The sequence below is a fragment of the Hylobates moloch genome, unplaced genomic scaffold (genome assembly GCF_009828535.3).
Source record: "Hylobates moloch isolate HMO894 unplaced genomic scaffold, HMol_V3 SCAFFOLD_8, whole genome shotgun sequence".
NCBI lineage: Eukaryota > Metazoa > Chordata > Mammalia > Primates > Hylobatidae > Hylobates > Hylobates moloch.
The window spans coordinates 95,016,009-95,030,089 of record NW_026652283.1 but is presented as its reverse complement, the minus strand read 5'-3'; the positions used below and the strand labels follow the sequence as shown (position 1 = coordinate 95,030,089).

Sequence of the window (14,081 nt, the reverse complement as noted above, 5' to 3'; positions counted from 1 at the left end):
AACACAAGCTTTACTTACTCCAGGGCCTGCTAACCAGGTAGCACTAGGAATGCACATCTGACTTCCCAGTTCTTCCTGTTTTGTACATGTAGGTGTAAGGGGCCATAAAAGTCTGCTCAAGGAGAAAGTAATGCAGCTGAGCCTCTTTAATGGGTTGGTTTTTTGTGCCCTGATGAGACCTGCAGGTAACACCTGTGCCTCATTTATTCCTTATCTATCATATTTCTTGGTTTTCATGTTGACTACATTGTGTATGTAATAAAACAATTAAGAAGGAGAGACTAGCCTGTAAAGTAGTTCTGGATAGAGTATGGAATTGGGCTGCCAATAGCATGATGCAGGTGAGATGGGCTAGCATCAGTCTGCGTCCTCTTCTATCAGGATACTTGCCAACGAGGTCACAGTAGACTCCATGGAGCAACTGCCCTCAGGAGGCAACGGGTATGTGAGGATGGCTTTTATGATGCTTTCTTCCCAAGATGCTCATTTACATCTGAAATGTATTTAAGCATTTTCCCCTGATACTGTGTGATGATGGAGCAGGTGAGCTCAACCTGTAGGCCATAAAAAGTGGAACGGAGGCTGCCCAAGAAAGATAAGAAAGATAAATACTTGTTAATGAAGATGATGAATTGAACTCACTTTCAAAAACCTATGTGATCTTCCCAAGGCTGTATTAAAATGATTCTTTTAACAGAGACATATTTTTATACCTTCCCAGGGAAAAAATCATATAGCTCTTTAAGATCTATTTTCAGTTTGAATAAATGAGTGGGGAGCAGGTGGATTCTGGCTCCTAGTCTCTCCACCCTCATGAGTCTTTCTCTGTGGGAAGGAGAGAGAATTTCTCAGTGGAATAGTGAATTCCAAAACAGCATGTTTCAGTAACACATTTCAGGAAGTCCAGATTTTACCTCTTCTTTTTGGCAGGGTATAGTTTTGCCACTCTTTCTAAAAACACATGATTGACTAAGCCCAGTCACCATGATCTGGCAGTTGGCCAGGACCCTGTGTTGGGGAGGTCCTTTTGGGTCTCTGGCTCAGATGAATTAGCAGCTCAATTGAGCTAGCTGAGCGCAGTACTTGGAGAGGAGGGTTTTGCGGGGTTCAGGCAGTGCATAGTGGTAGCCAGCCAGCATGAGCCTCTAAACATGAAGAAATTATTTTGAGATCTTACATGAAGTTGACAGAAATATCACAGCACTGTTACAAATTTGATTGTTCAAAGATCAGGCAAGCTATAATTGTTTCTTCAGATATTATCACTATCAACCTATATGCACAAGGATATGAAGCAAAATTCTGTAGCTCCTAGAGGGATTATCCTGTCATTAAGTCTTGATTTCAACCTTTCATTTAAATTAGCTGTCACCTGTCTTTCTGAATCTCTTGAGTTTGTCTCCCCTGTGCTGCCCATATGCCTCTATCTTCATAGGAAATATGACAGCTCATCATATTTTATGGGATCTTGCTACCGCTGCTGTGCTGAACTGTAATCCTTTGTAAAGAGTCAAGAAGCTAATAAACATGCTCTTGGAGATAGCTAATCATTTTTACCTGGTCCTTATTGGTCAGATGACTTTTCAGTCTCTTTGGTCATCTTTGGCTGCAGACCACACACCCACTACATGCATGCAGACCACACACCCACTACATGTATGCATGAACTCACCCACATGTGTGCACACATATACAATTGTATACAAACATGCATGTCAGGCATATATGCCCACAAAGCATTTCCATTTTGATTTTAATTGATATTTCCCACACTTTGAAATTGTCTTGCAGGATAATGTGGTTGTAAGATGTTAGGAACATGAAACCTGTGAAATGTAAATGTGAAAACTCCTAGAGTAACATGAAATTCAACTATATGAATTTCCAGTAGGCACCTAAGTCCATTTTATGCTGCTCTAATAAAATACCTGATACTGAGCAATTTATAAAGAATACAAATTTTTTCTCCAGTGTTCTGGAGGTCGAGATGTCCAAGATCGAAGGTGTGGCATTGGCAAGGGCCCTCTTGCTGCATATTCGCATGGCAGAAGGTGAAGGATAAAAGGAGACAAATGTTGTGTCCTCACATGACAGAAAGGATTGATATAAAAATGTAACATTTTATGAAAAAATATAAAATGTTCAACAGGGACAAAGTCTACATTGCTAATGGTAAAATCCAAATGAAAATAAACAATCACAAAATGTTAGCTAATGAATGACACAGGAATGTACAAAATAAAAAAAATTGAAAAAGTCAAGATAATGGTAGGATGCAATATTTTATATACTAAGTAGGTAACAGAATAAAGATAAATCAATAATAGGATTAATGAGTTATGTTTAATGGTTGTATTTGAATTATGTCCATTCAAGGAAGAAATAAACAAAAGCACAAATGGAAATAATGTTTGAAAATAATAAAATAATAAATATTAGAGGTTTTTTGTATGTTTTTTAAAAAAGACTTAAGACCACCAAAATAGACAAAATCTCATAAACATGACCAGGGAAAGAAAAATAAATAACCATACAGTTTATTAGGAATGATCAAGAAGATGCAACTAAATCATTATTTGTTTACATTTTAACACATTTAACAGAAAAAATAGAATTCTGTGTCAATATATGCCAATATAGATAAAGACATGAATGAAAGAATAATTTTAAAGGATAATATAAAAAACAATCAATCATAGATTAAGTAGGAAAAAAGCTGAATAGAGCTTGAAATTATTAAAAGTATCTATAAATAACCAGTGAAAAAATGATAGACCCATAAGGCTTTAGAAATGAGTTCTTTCAAACCATTATATAACACAAAATTTTTGTGCCAGTTGAAATATTTGATAATAAAAGGTAAGTTTTCCCTCTTTCTTTTCTTATAATTAGCTTAACTACAGGAAACTATAGATCGATTTCTTTTAGAAATGGAAATGCAAAATTCTAAACAAATGGTGACTGCATGAACTCTAGTATATTAAAGAAATTATGTGCTATGGCTTAGTAGGTTTTATTACAGAATTTTAATGATGGCTTATTAATAAAATATATGTATATTATGATAATCCATTATGTTAGTAAGGGAAAATGTATGGCTATCTATTCATGATTAAAATAAATTATAAGTAAAATAGGGCTAGAAGAGTAGTTTATACATGTAATAAAAATATATCTGACAAAGCACTCAGCGTCATACTTGAAATGCAAACACTAGAGTCACGTTCTTTACAAGTCAAGATTGTCAAGATTGTCTGCTCTCCCTGCTACATCACAATTCATATATCATGTAATAAAGATAGCATTTCAAATCAATAGGATAAAACATAGATATTCACTAGTATTCTTTGGAAAACTATGAAAAATGAAAACACCAAGGAAACAAAATTAGGGAGGATTTGAAGCATTTATATAAGCATAACTCTCAAGTAGACAAAGGATGTAATGGTGAAACAAACGATTAGCATACGTGGAAAGTATAAGTGCATATTTATGTTAGTTTGGAGTGACAAGAGCTTTAAAACTATAATGGAAATTATAAGGAAAGATTTGAAAGGAAATAAAGAAAAATCACTATAAATTAAAAGAAAAAAGAACACTGGAAAAATATTTTTGAGCAAATATGGCAGATACAAAGTTAATATCTTTATAAAGAGCTGTTACAAATCAATAAATACATACATAATCCTTAAAAAAACAGGCAATTGACAGAAAAGGAAACACAAGTTGTCAGGAGACAGGAAAGAAACAATAATGACCTTATCCCTTATCTTACTAGTTAAGCAACAATTGGTGTTGGAAAAATTGAGGGAATGAATGAAAGATAATCAATTAACTCAGGCCAGTAGAAAGTAGTGATTCAGATGCAGGCTTCGAAGTAGAACTATTTGAGTTAAAATGCTCTCCTACCACTAACTGCTAATCTCAGTTTACTTCTCAGTACTCAATGCCAACATTTATAAATTAACAGGGGTTGCCTTTATACAGTCACCTGTTGAGGTTATGTGACAACATGCCCACCTGAAACTTACAGAAGCATATCTAAGCCTGATGTCTGTCTGCTTCTTTATTACCTACTTATTTATATCTGGCATCCACTGTTTATATATCTTTCTTTCTAATTATATTTCTATGTCTCTATGTTAAGAAGGCATGAGGTGAGAGGGCAATGAAGCAGAGAGAGGGGAGAGAGAGAGAAATTGGGTCTGTAAGGGTATACATTCAAAGATGGTTCAGTAGTTATATCTTGCAAGTTTTTGCCTGTATTTTTACAAGAGGAAGCTAAAAATATATAACATCTATAATAAAATTATTGAAACATGATTTAAAAATGACAGACAGTATGGTGAAGACAGTTCGTTGGCTGTCTTATTATTAAGTCATTTGGGTAATCCCAATATAATGGGATATAATGACTTATATTATTAGTCATTTGGGTAATCCATGACTACTCTCATACTAGGTAAACCCTGAAATATCAGTGGCTTAGCATGTGCTTTAAGTTTATTTCTCGCTCATATTGCTGCTTTATGGAGCCACCCCGCTTGGAACATACAGCCTCTAAGGTTGCCATTTCAAGGGAAGAAAGTAACTGGAAGGTTACTGTGGACTTTTTAAGGGTATACAGCATTTATTCCCACATTCCTTTGGTTTAAACTTTGTTATATAGTCCAAACCTAATTGTAAAGGGAGCTGGGAGATGCAGAGAAGCCATGGAGATGTGATGAGCATTAACGGCTCCTGCCAAGTTCTCCAGGATAACCCAGTTGCACTGTTAACTCTTTAGAACCATCTCCAGAGTTTGCTTCATTCTAATAATGGCTTTGCAATAACACCATCACCTGGGAATTGGTTGGAGAGTCTTGAATTAGCCCTCTATTTTCATAAAAGATTGTAAATCTGGCCCATATATCATCATGATTGTCATTAAACCCAGAGTAGATCTGCATTCTAGGTCAGAGGATAAAAACACTGCTTTCTGATTCTTACCTAATGGTTAGCTGAATTAAGAGATATTTGGAAGTGAATAGGGGGAATTTCTCTTTGAAAGTATTGTAATTCTTAGACCAAGCAGGACCAATAAAAATACTCTATAAATTCTTCATATTATTCCCTTCCTTTCCCCATCATTACATCTCTCTCTCCACCCCTCAAGATTGCGTTCCTAATTTGCACCTTGGTCTCACGGCTGAATGTCCTAATGAAACCTATTCTTGCATTTGCACTTGGGTTATTGTGCACAATATATCTGAGTGGTTCATGTATGAACCTCCAAGTAAGAAATTTCTTTCAATACTGAGAAAATGTTGGCTTGGCTTATTTTGAGGGATGTTTTATTTTACTCATTTATTTATTATTTCATGCTTTCTTTTTTGCTTTGACCACCAGAAGTCACACTCAAAACATTAGTTCAACTAGCACACATAGGACATTAAGGGCTGTGAATATGTATTGCACCATCCTCGCCCCCATGCTGATCTTTCATTTAGATTTACATTTTTGAGTCCTAAATTTTCATTTTTCCTTATGTTTTAGTATTTTAACATGCATTTTAAAGTCACCTTAATTCCCATGTGCCAAATGAGGAGTTATAAATATATTCACCCTGGGGAATCAGCCAGCCCAAGAACTTCCAGGATGATTACTTGAAGGGCTCTTTTGATACAGACAGTTGGGGTACATTTGGTTACGGAGCCAAATTTTACAGAAATGTATCAATTTATTGGGCATTCTCCTGTGCATATTTTAGTAAAGAGCAAGCTTGGAGGATAGGATGTTTATGGGAAGTAAAGAGAAATGTGACAGTCAATTTAAAAAGGAACAAAAATAAATCATAGCGAGTCCTTTTAGGATTCACAAAGAGTTTTTGCATTCTTCTAGTCTAGAGGGCATGTTTGTATCTCACTTATGTATTGCTTCACTAATGAGTGGGGAAATAAGACACTGACTAGACTATTAATGTCCCTCTAAAGATAATAGTCATAAGTAAAAACAAAAACAGGATTTGCCCATTTCTCAGAATATAGAATGTTACAGATAGAGAGCAGTATTAGATTATGCCTATGACCTGGTTTCCATGGCAACACATTCATTATCTTATCTCATTCTTTTCTAAGTTACCCAATTTAACTGCCTTATCCCTTTTGTCACACCTCCCCCTCATTAAACACTTACCAGATCCTTTTCTGATGCTATGTAGGCAGTATAACAGCTTTCACAGCTGCTTGCTGAATGAAATGGGAAAATGCACACACACACTCTCACACACACACACACACACACACAACACTCTGGGAGTATGTGTAGGGAGAGGAATTTCAGCAGTATTTCAGGATCAAGGGATGCAAGTGGCAGGTATGTGTTCTATATATATACACACATACAGTGCATCCCTCTGGCACATTTTGTGCAGAAATGTGCCCCACCTTAGTGCACAGAGCTGCCATGTGTCGATTTGATCGAGTTTGGGTTCTCCTGACAGTGTGACAGGCTATTAATCACATGTGACCAAAATAGCACACAAAGGAGGGCACTTCTGTTTTTTTCTTTCCCTGGATGGGAATGGGTGATTTGCTGAAGCTCCTTGTCTTTGCAGTCTTTGTGGTTTCTTTTTTTAGATTTTGTCTTTGTGTCACCCTTCACCCTTATTAGAGGACTTCTCATTTAGAATTGTGAAGTAGGTGTGTTATCTTTGGTAGCTGAGGTCATAGGGATGAAGTCAGCAGAATAGGGATTACATTAAAAAAAATAGACACCTATTTTATATTGACTTGTTTCCTCCTGAGACCCATTGAGAGGATCATATGACTTCACAATTATTGCTTTAATGTCTATATGTTACTTAGAGGGATGTAATATTCAGGAGTTAAAACATTTTAATGGCCAGGTCATGGTGACAGTAAATGCTTATCTTTGTATGTGTTTATAAATATGTAACCTGGCATATTTATTATATTTCTACATGTTCTATTTCAAAGTGAGGTAATCACATGCTATGCTGTTGGAAATTTCTAGTAGGAGGTAGTGAGCCTTTTATGCCAGAGTCGGCTGTCACATGCATTGCCTTGCTCAGGAGTGGCCTGGGCACTCGATGTGTCTAACCCCTTCTATCCATGATGAGAAATGGCCCAAAAGGAGTGGGCTTGATTTCATAATCTCTATAGCCCAAGAACATAAATTATGTTGGCTTCATTTGTCACTGTGCCTGAGGTCGGAGTACAGATAGGTGGAATCCTGTCTGCAGCAGAAAGGTTATGGGAGATGGGCAAGATCAAAGCCAAGAGAGCAGAGTTCAACCATATTCTAAGGAGGAGTCAGCAGACATTTTCTGTAAATGGCCAGATAGGCTTTGCAGATCATAGTCTGTTACAACCACCCAGCTCTGCTTTTGTAACATGAAAGTGGTCACAGACAATATATTAATGAATGCACACAGCTGTGTTTCAGTAAACAGACAGTGGGCTGAATTTGACCTGCAGGCCATAGTTTGCTGATCCCTGTTCTTAGGAATGGGACCAAGTACATAGTTATTACTGAGATGTGGAGTCAAGCAAGAAAGATGGGGTGATCAACAAATCTGGCAAGAGAAAAATTAAGAAGTAATAGTAAAACCTGACAATTAAATTATAGTCACCGTATGCCAGTCAATCTTCTAAGTATTTTACATAGATTAAATCATTGCACCTCCATAACAACAGTCCCAGGAGAAAAGTACTGTTTGACTGGCTGAGAAACATGGAGGTTATATAATGATCCCAAGGTCACAACACTATTTAGTGACAGGGCTGGGAACCAAACACAGGTTTTAAAATTCATGTTCTTAATCAATGTGGTTTATTCATACTGTAAAGCTGTCAAGTGAGAGGTGCTCAGGAGGAATTCTGGGGATGGAGTTAATATACCAAGGAGACCTTATATTGTCTCAGAGTGGGCTGAATTTGAAAGCCCAGAATGGGATGGACAGGCTGTATACATCCACTACCCCGGCACCAAACTGCAATTGAGGGGCTGGAGAAAGGCAGAGGCTGACAGAAAATCTCCACTATGACATTAACTATCTTTGCATATGAAATATACAAAGAAATGTGTGTACAAATATACATATAAAAGAGTATACATATTTATAATATAAGGAATAATAATAAACACCCTTGAACTCACCATCCCACTTAGATTATTATTAAGATCATAGAAAGTTCCTCCAAGTGTCCCTCCCTAGTTCTACTCCATTCTGTCTCCCCCTAAAATAACTCATTATTTTTCACATTTAATTAATATTTGCCTTGCTTTTCTTTATAGTTTTGTGACATATGTATGGAGTCTAAAGAGTATATTATTTGGTATTGTCTGTTTTTTATCTTTTATATGAATGGAATAGAGACTATTTCCTCAGCATTAAACCTTTTAAGTTCGTACATCTTGTTCTATCTCATTGTAATTCATGTATTTCTATTGCTTTATAATATTCCATTGTATGAATATACTCCATTTATTTATTCATCCTGTTAATGGCCATTAGGTCTGCTTTAAGCTTTTAATCTATTATGGATAATGCTACTATAAACATTTATGTGTGTATTTCATCTTATGGTGTACAAGTACAAGAATTTCTCTAGGATATATTCGTATGAGTGAAATTCCTCGCTCACAGACTGTAAATGCATTTAACTTTAAGAGGTAATGGAAAACTGGGTGCGGTGGCTCACACCTGTAATTCCAGCATTTTAGGAGGCTGATGTGGGCTGATGGCTTAAGTTCAGGGGTTCAAGACCAGCTTGGGCAACATAGCAAAACCTCATATCTACAGTAATACAAAACATTAGCAGAGCATGGTGGTACATGCCTGTAGTCCTAACTACTCAGGAGGCTGAGGTGAGAGGATCTCTTGAGCCCGATGGTGGAGGCTGCAGTGAACCTAGATTCAGCCACTGCACTTTAAACTGGGTGACAAGGTGAGACCCTATCTCAAAAAGAGGTAATGGAAAATTGTTTTCCAACATGATTGTAACAATCTATTATGTCCACCAGCAGTGGCAGAGAGTTGGTGTGGCTCTATGTCCTTGCTAGCACTTCATGTTTGCTAGTCTGGTAGATGTGACACAGTGTCTCATTGTGGTTTTAGCTTGCATTCTCCTGGTGGCACTTGAAGTTTTTTCCTCAGGCATTAATATTATTGCCCTCATACTCTTCCTAATTATTACGGACAAATATCACATAGACTCTTGTATGGTTTATGGGGAAACCTGCCTTTTTTATCTCCTTCACGCTAACAGGGTTAGTGGATAGGCAGCAACGCAAACACAGAAATATCCTCTCTGGATGCAATTGAACAAATTTGTGCCTCCTCATGAATCAAAATTCCATTATTTCTCCTAGATTTGGAGGAAGAAACACCCAGGTTTATTATAATAATATTCCATCTCCATCACAAACTAGCAGAAAGAACTTAAGAAAAGTTATTTAACTTCTTGAAATTTTAGTTGCCTCAGTAATAAGATAAACACAATAGTATTCGTCAATGCTGGATATTGACTGTTGATTCTAAGCTCTTCCTTGTTTTTTTAGGGGCTAAAATTCTGAAAACTACATTTTCCAGGCCACCTGGTCAACAGGGTTCTGGTTTAGTTTTTCCAATGTGAGACACGTAGGCAGCAGCCCTTTACAACAGAAGAAGAGAAGCATTTGTTGCTCTCTTGTTTTGGAGAATAGCCATGTAGACATGTAATGAACATGAAATTCACAGTAGTTCCCAGGTGAACTTCTGTGAACCCCTACTTCAGTGTGACATGCAGATGAGATCATTGGCAGGGGCTTCCTGTGGTTCAAATATTTTCTAATTTCTTCAAAGCTAGCAGAAGTTCTCACCAGCCTTCAGTCTTTAGTCATTGTATTTAATACTCTCTGTATTAATCCATTTCTCTAAAACAAAGTGTTTTTTAAGAGAATTCTGAAATCTAAACGTGAATTCTGACTGCTATACATTACCTCACCCTACCTAACTACTTTGGGCCGTTGTGAAGATTCATGGAGTAATTCATATATAACATCTAGTATGAGCCTGGCACATAGTGGGTATTCTATAAGCACTCACTTTCTGCACTTTTTTTTAAGAGGATTGTCTCCAACTTTGAAATGTAGAAATGGAAACAGATGGAGAATGGTGAGGAAGCTTGCTTTAGACAGTAAATTAGGAGACCTTGGATGAGCGTGCATACGAAACTTGGTTTCCATGACATCCAGGCCAGGGCTTGAATGCATCTTCTCCAGCACTGCCAAATCTGTGGTGAGGGTCTCAAATGTCTGAGAGCCAGCTTTGTGAGCTGCTCGCCAGGTTCAGTCTCCACCAGGTGTGTTGGAATGCCAGCATCCCTCTCTCACTGCGACGCTGACTTTCTTTATAGTGTTTACTCTGAATTTCATTTAGAGAATCCCTACCTAGAGTTATTCCTTGATCAAGTTCCTGCTAATACCTGCCAGAAAATTTTCTAAACCATTTTCTAGGTTGAGTCAACAAATAGAAACTACCTCCCTCCACACTGTTGAAGCTTCATCTGGAAAGTAATTTGTGTAGCTATGGCCTGTTCATTTCTCCACTGGCCTCAAACAGGCTTGAAATAAAGCTCAAAGTGTGACTGGTTAACAATCAGAAATGCTGACAGGCCTGAGCTCATTTCCCGAGACTCCTCTGCTACTGTGTTTTGGCATTTTCATAGTCCTTCATGAACAATCTCAGAAAAGCTAGGCTGCAAATCAAATTCTATCTTCAGAGTTCTTGCTCTTTTTAAAATATCGAAAGAAATGCTGCTCGGAGAGGGGATGGTATCCTCTTCCCTTCTCGGCATCATCCTTCCCATCCATGCTCTGTATGAATTAAGCAAAGCATGCCTCTGTTGTCCTGAAGTTTCTCCTTTCTAAACCTTTTCTCCTCTTTTAAGATCCCCTTTTACACATCAAAGTCTCAGTGTTCTGAATGAATGTATATTACTGTGTTCCCTCTCCAAGGGATATATATATATATACATTTTAAGGTCCGTTTCTGCCTAGTATGGAACAAATTACTTTTGTTCTCAACACACATATAAAATGCCTTATGTGTAACTGGCATTATGATAGGCAGTGGGGACAAGAATGCACAAACTCTTCCTGTTCTCAAGAAGTCCAGAAGGGAAGACATTACCAGTGTATGGTGCCGGCTTGTCTGTGGGAGCTCAGGCTTGGGGAAAGTCATGGGTATCAGAGAATGAGCTTGAAGAGCAACTTGGGCAAAGCAGGGGGAGGACTCACACTGAAGTTGAGTAGCTGCAGGATTTCCATCCCTCTCTGGCTGCTGAAACTCCCTCTGGGATATCCATGAGACTTTTCCTGCTCACTGGATCTGCCGGCAGAACATGTAGGGTGGCTTTGTCTGAGAGAGTCCAGCTTCAAGAGAGCCTCATCCTGAGGAGCTGCGAATGTGTTCTTTAGAAATAGGGACATTACAGGGAGGTACGAGAGTTGCTGCTGGGAATTGGTGGGAGTGATGTGGGTGGCGGGAGTGATCTGCCACCACTCTCTTTGCTCTACAACAAAGCAAGCCCCCTTAGGCACACACAATGCCAGCACAGAGCACAAGTGGCCAGGGACCTGTCCATTTGCCCATCTGTGTGTCTGCAGTTATAGTAAGGCATATTACCAGAGCTGACTGATGGGCTTCCCATGGTGCTCTTGGATCTCAGGCCAGACACCTCTGCAACCCTCTAAGCAACTCTGCAATACTGACTCCAGGGCTGCAGAGTCAGGCCAGAAGTGTTAGAGATGGGCGTGTGCTTTTCAGAGAGAGAGGACATGATGATTCATTAGTCATTTATGGAACACCTGCCTTGTTCCACCACTGCACTTGGTAAATGACAGAATCCCTGCCACAGACCAGTAGGAGAGACAAAATGTAAATTATCACAGCACAGAGCGGGGACCATCCCTTGGGAACTATCTGGAAAATATGTCAACATTCAGGGACTTTAGTGGGAGACATGCTGATATCAGGGGTTGGAGACCTGATTTAGAGGCTTTGGAATTAGGAAACTTTTGTAGTTTTAGTGCCCTAAAAGCACATCCTGAGATAGGGATCTGGGTAAGTCATTTATTTGGGCAGTGATCTCAGGCAGCACAGTAAGAGCGTGGGGAGGTGGGACAGGGTGGGTGGGGAAGGCCAATAAAGATGCATTGGTAAGCAGGTCACTGCCATGGGCAACAGGTGTCAGTCCTGATGGGGACCTTATAAGGGGCTATTTAGAGCACATTTCAGATTCTGTCCCTGTAAGGGGTGAGGAAGCTGGGATATTTACTCACTAGCTCCTATCACAGCTCGGCATTGAGAGTGGCCCCCAGGACATTACTTCCTTGGCACTTCTGGCCCGTCCCGAGCCCAGACTGAGCATATGCCCAGGACGCGAGAGTGTGCATATGGAAACGGTCTGTGGGTGACCTCAAGGTGGCAAGAAAGGCCCTGGATAGGCCCTGATACTTTCTGCTATGGGAGCCAATGGAAGGGAAAAGACACATCATGAAGCTGCTTGAATCAGGGGTGTTGGCTGTGAAATGCTGTACCCGCTAAGCTTCATTTCACTTTTTAAATTTTGTTTACTCTTTTTGATGGATGAAGGGAGGGTCAGATTATCCAAAGTGTCCTTTTTCTCATTTTTATACTATGGTCACCTATGTTAGAATAAAGTAAAAAAGAAAAAATGTATATATAGGCTGGTTTGTGTTAATTAGGGTATATGAGTGTGTGAATGTATATGTTTACATTCATTTACATATAAAGGTGTAGGTGTATATTTGTTTGTACATCTTATATATGGATTTTGTGATTTCTCAGTAAAATAATACCAGCCAAAAAGGAGGAGGGTCATTCTTTTAACATGCTCACACTAGGGCCCTCCTATTTTACTTGGTGATCAGTTTATTTCAGTTTAGCATATGTTAAAAACAACGTTAGCTGTGCCTTCTGTGTTTTATCTCTAGAGTTAGGTTTATTACTTAGTGCTTTACTGGGGAAACTAGTCTGACAAGTTTTGATTTTAGAGCCATCTCATTTCCTGGCAAAGCATCTCCATCTTTTCCTACTGTTTTTTAAGGCAGGAATAAAGAGTGGTCATTTTTTTATACCAAGGAGAGTATCAGGCAATTGGATTAAAGGAAATGGAATACATTTGGCCTTGTTTGTCAAATCCCTTTGTGGTTTTCCTCATTTATAAAATGGGAATGATGCTGTCTGTTGCAGAGGGTGATTGTCAATATGTAATGAGATAATGGATTTAAGAAGACTTCTAGACTCCAATGTCAGGCAGGCTTCAAGGAGAGACTAAGAGGCGGCCTGATTCCAGGAACATCTAAGAACTTTACCCAGTGGGTGTGTCGGAGCGTGGGGTTAAGGCAGTAAACAGCTTTACTTCAACTCACACAGCCCAAAGACACCTCTGTGAAAAGGAAGAGCTCCCTGTGAACAATCTAAGTCCATCAACTGTGTGAGCAAAAACTGCATTAGAAACGGGGAGAGAAAAGCGGATGTGGCAGAGAGTGGGAAGTGCTAATAATACATTTGGAAGGTCCACTCCATCGGATGCCATTCTTGTGGCTCTACAACAGCATTTCACTTCTTCTGCATGCTATTTTTCTATGGCAGTCATTGTTATTATCATTCTAGAAAAAAGTGTGGCTTAGAGAGTAACTTCAGAAAAGCATTTGGATCCAGGTCTGTCTGATGCTCAAACTTACCTTCCTTCTGCATGGTGTTGCAAACCCAAGAAAGAAGCCTGGTATTGCTACTTAAAGCAGCCTACAGTCATCATTGTTACAATGCTGCCTTTTTGTCGCGGAAGCGGGAAACATAGGAGGCCTTTGTAACTGTAATAGGTTCATTACCTGATGCACACAGTAAGTCAATGAACTGAGACACTGTGTTTCAGCAGAGAAAGGTTTAGTCATAGGGCCACCAAATGAGGAGATGGGAGGAATCCTCAAATCCCTCTCCCTGAGGTTATGGTTTTTTAAGGATTTTGGAGTGGACTGAATTGTGGAGAATGTTGACTGGTTGAAGAGTG

General features: G+C 38.8%; 1 long non-coding RNA gene across 1 annotated transcript in view; it reads left to right on the top strand.

Annotated features, from left to right (window-relative positions):
- Window positions 1–376: 376 nt before the first annotated feature.
- Window positions 377–14,081, top strand: part of LOC131384131 (uncharacterized) — a 38,976-nt gene continuing 25,271 nt past the window's right edge. Inside the window, exon 1 of the long non-coding RNA XR_009214689.1 lies at window positions 377–441. This is a non-coding gene — a long non-coding RNA (uncharacterized LOC131384131). The remainder of the gene's footprint in view (window positions 442–14,081) is intronic.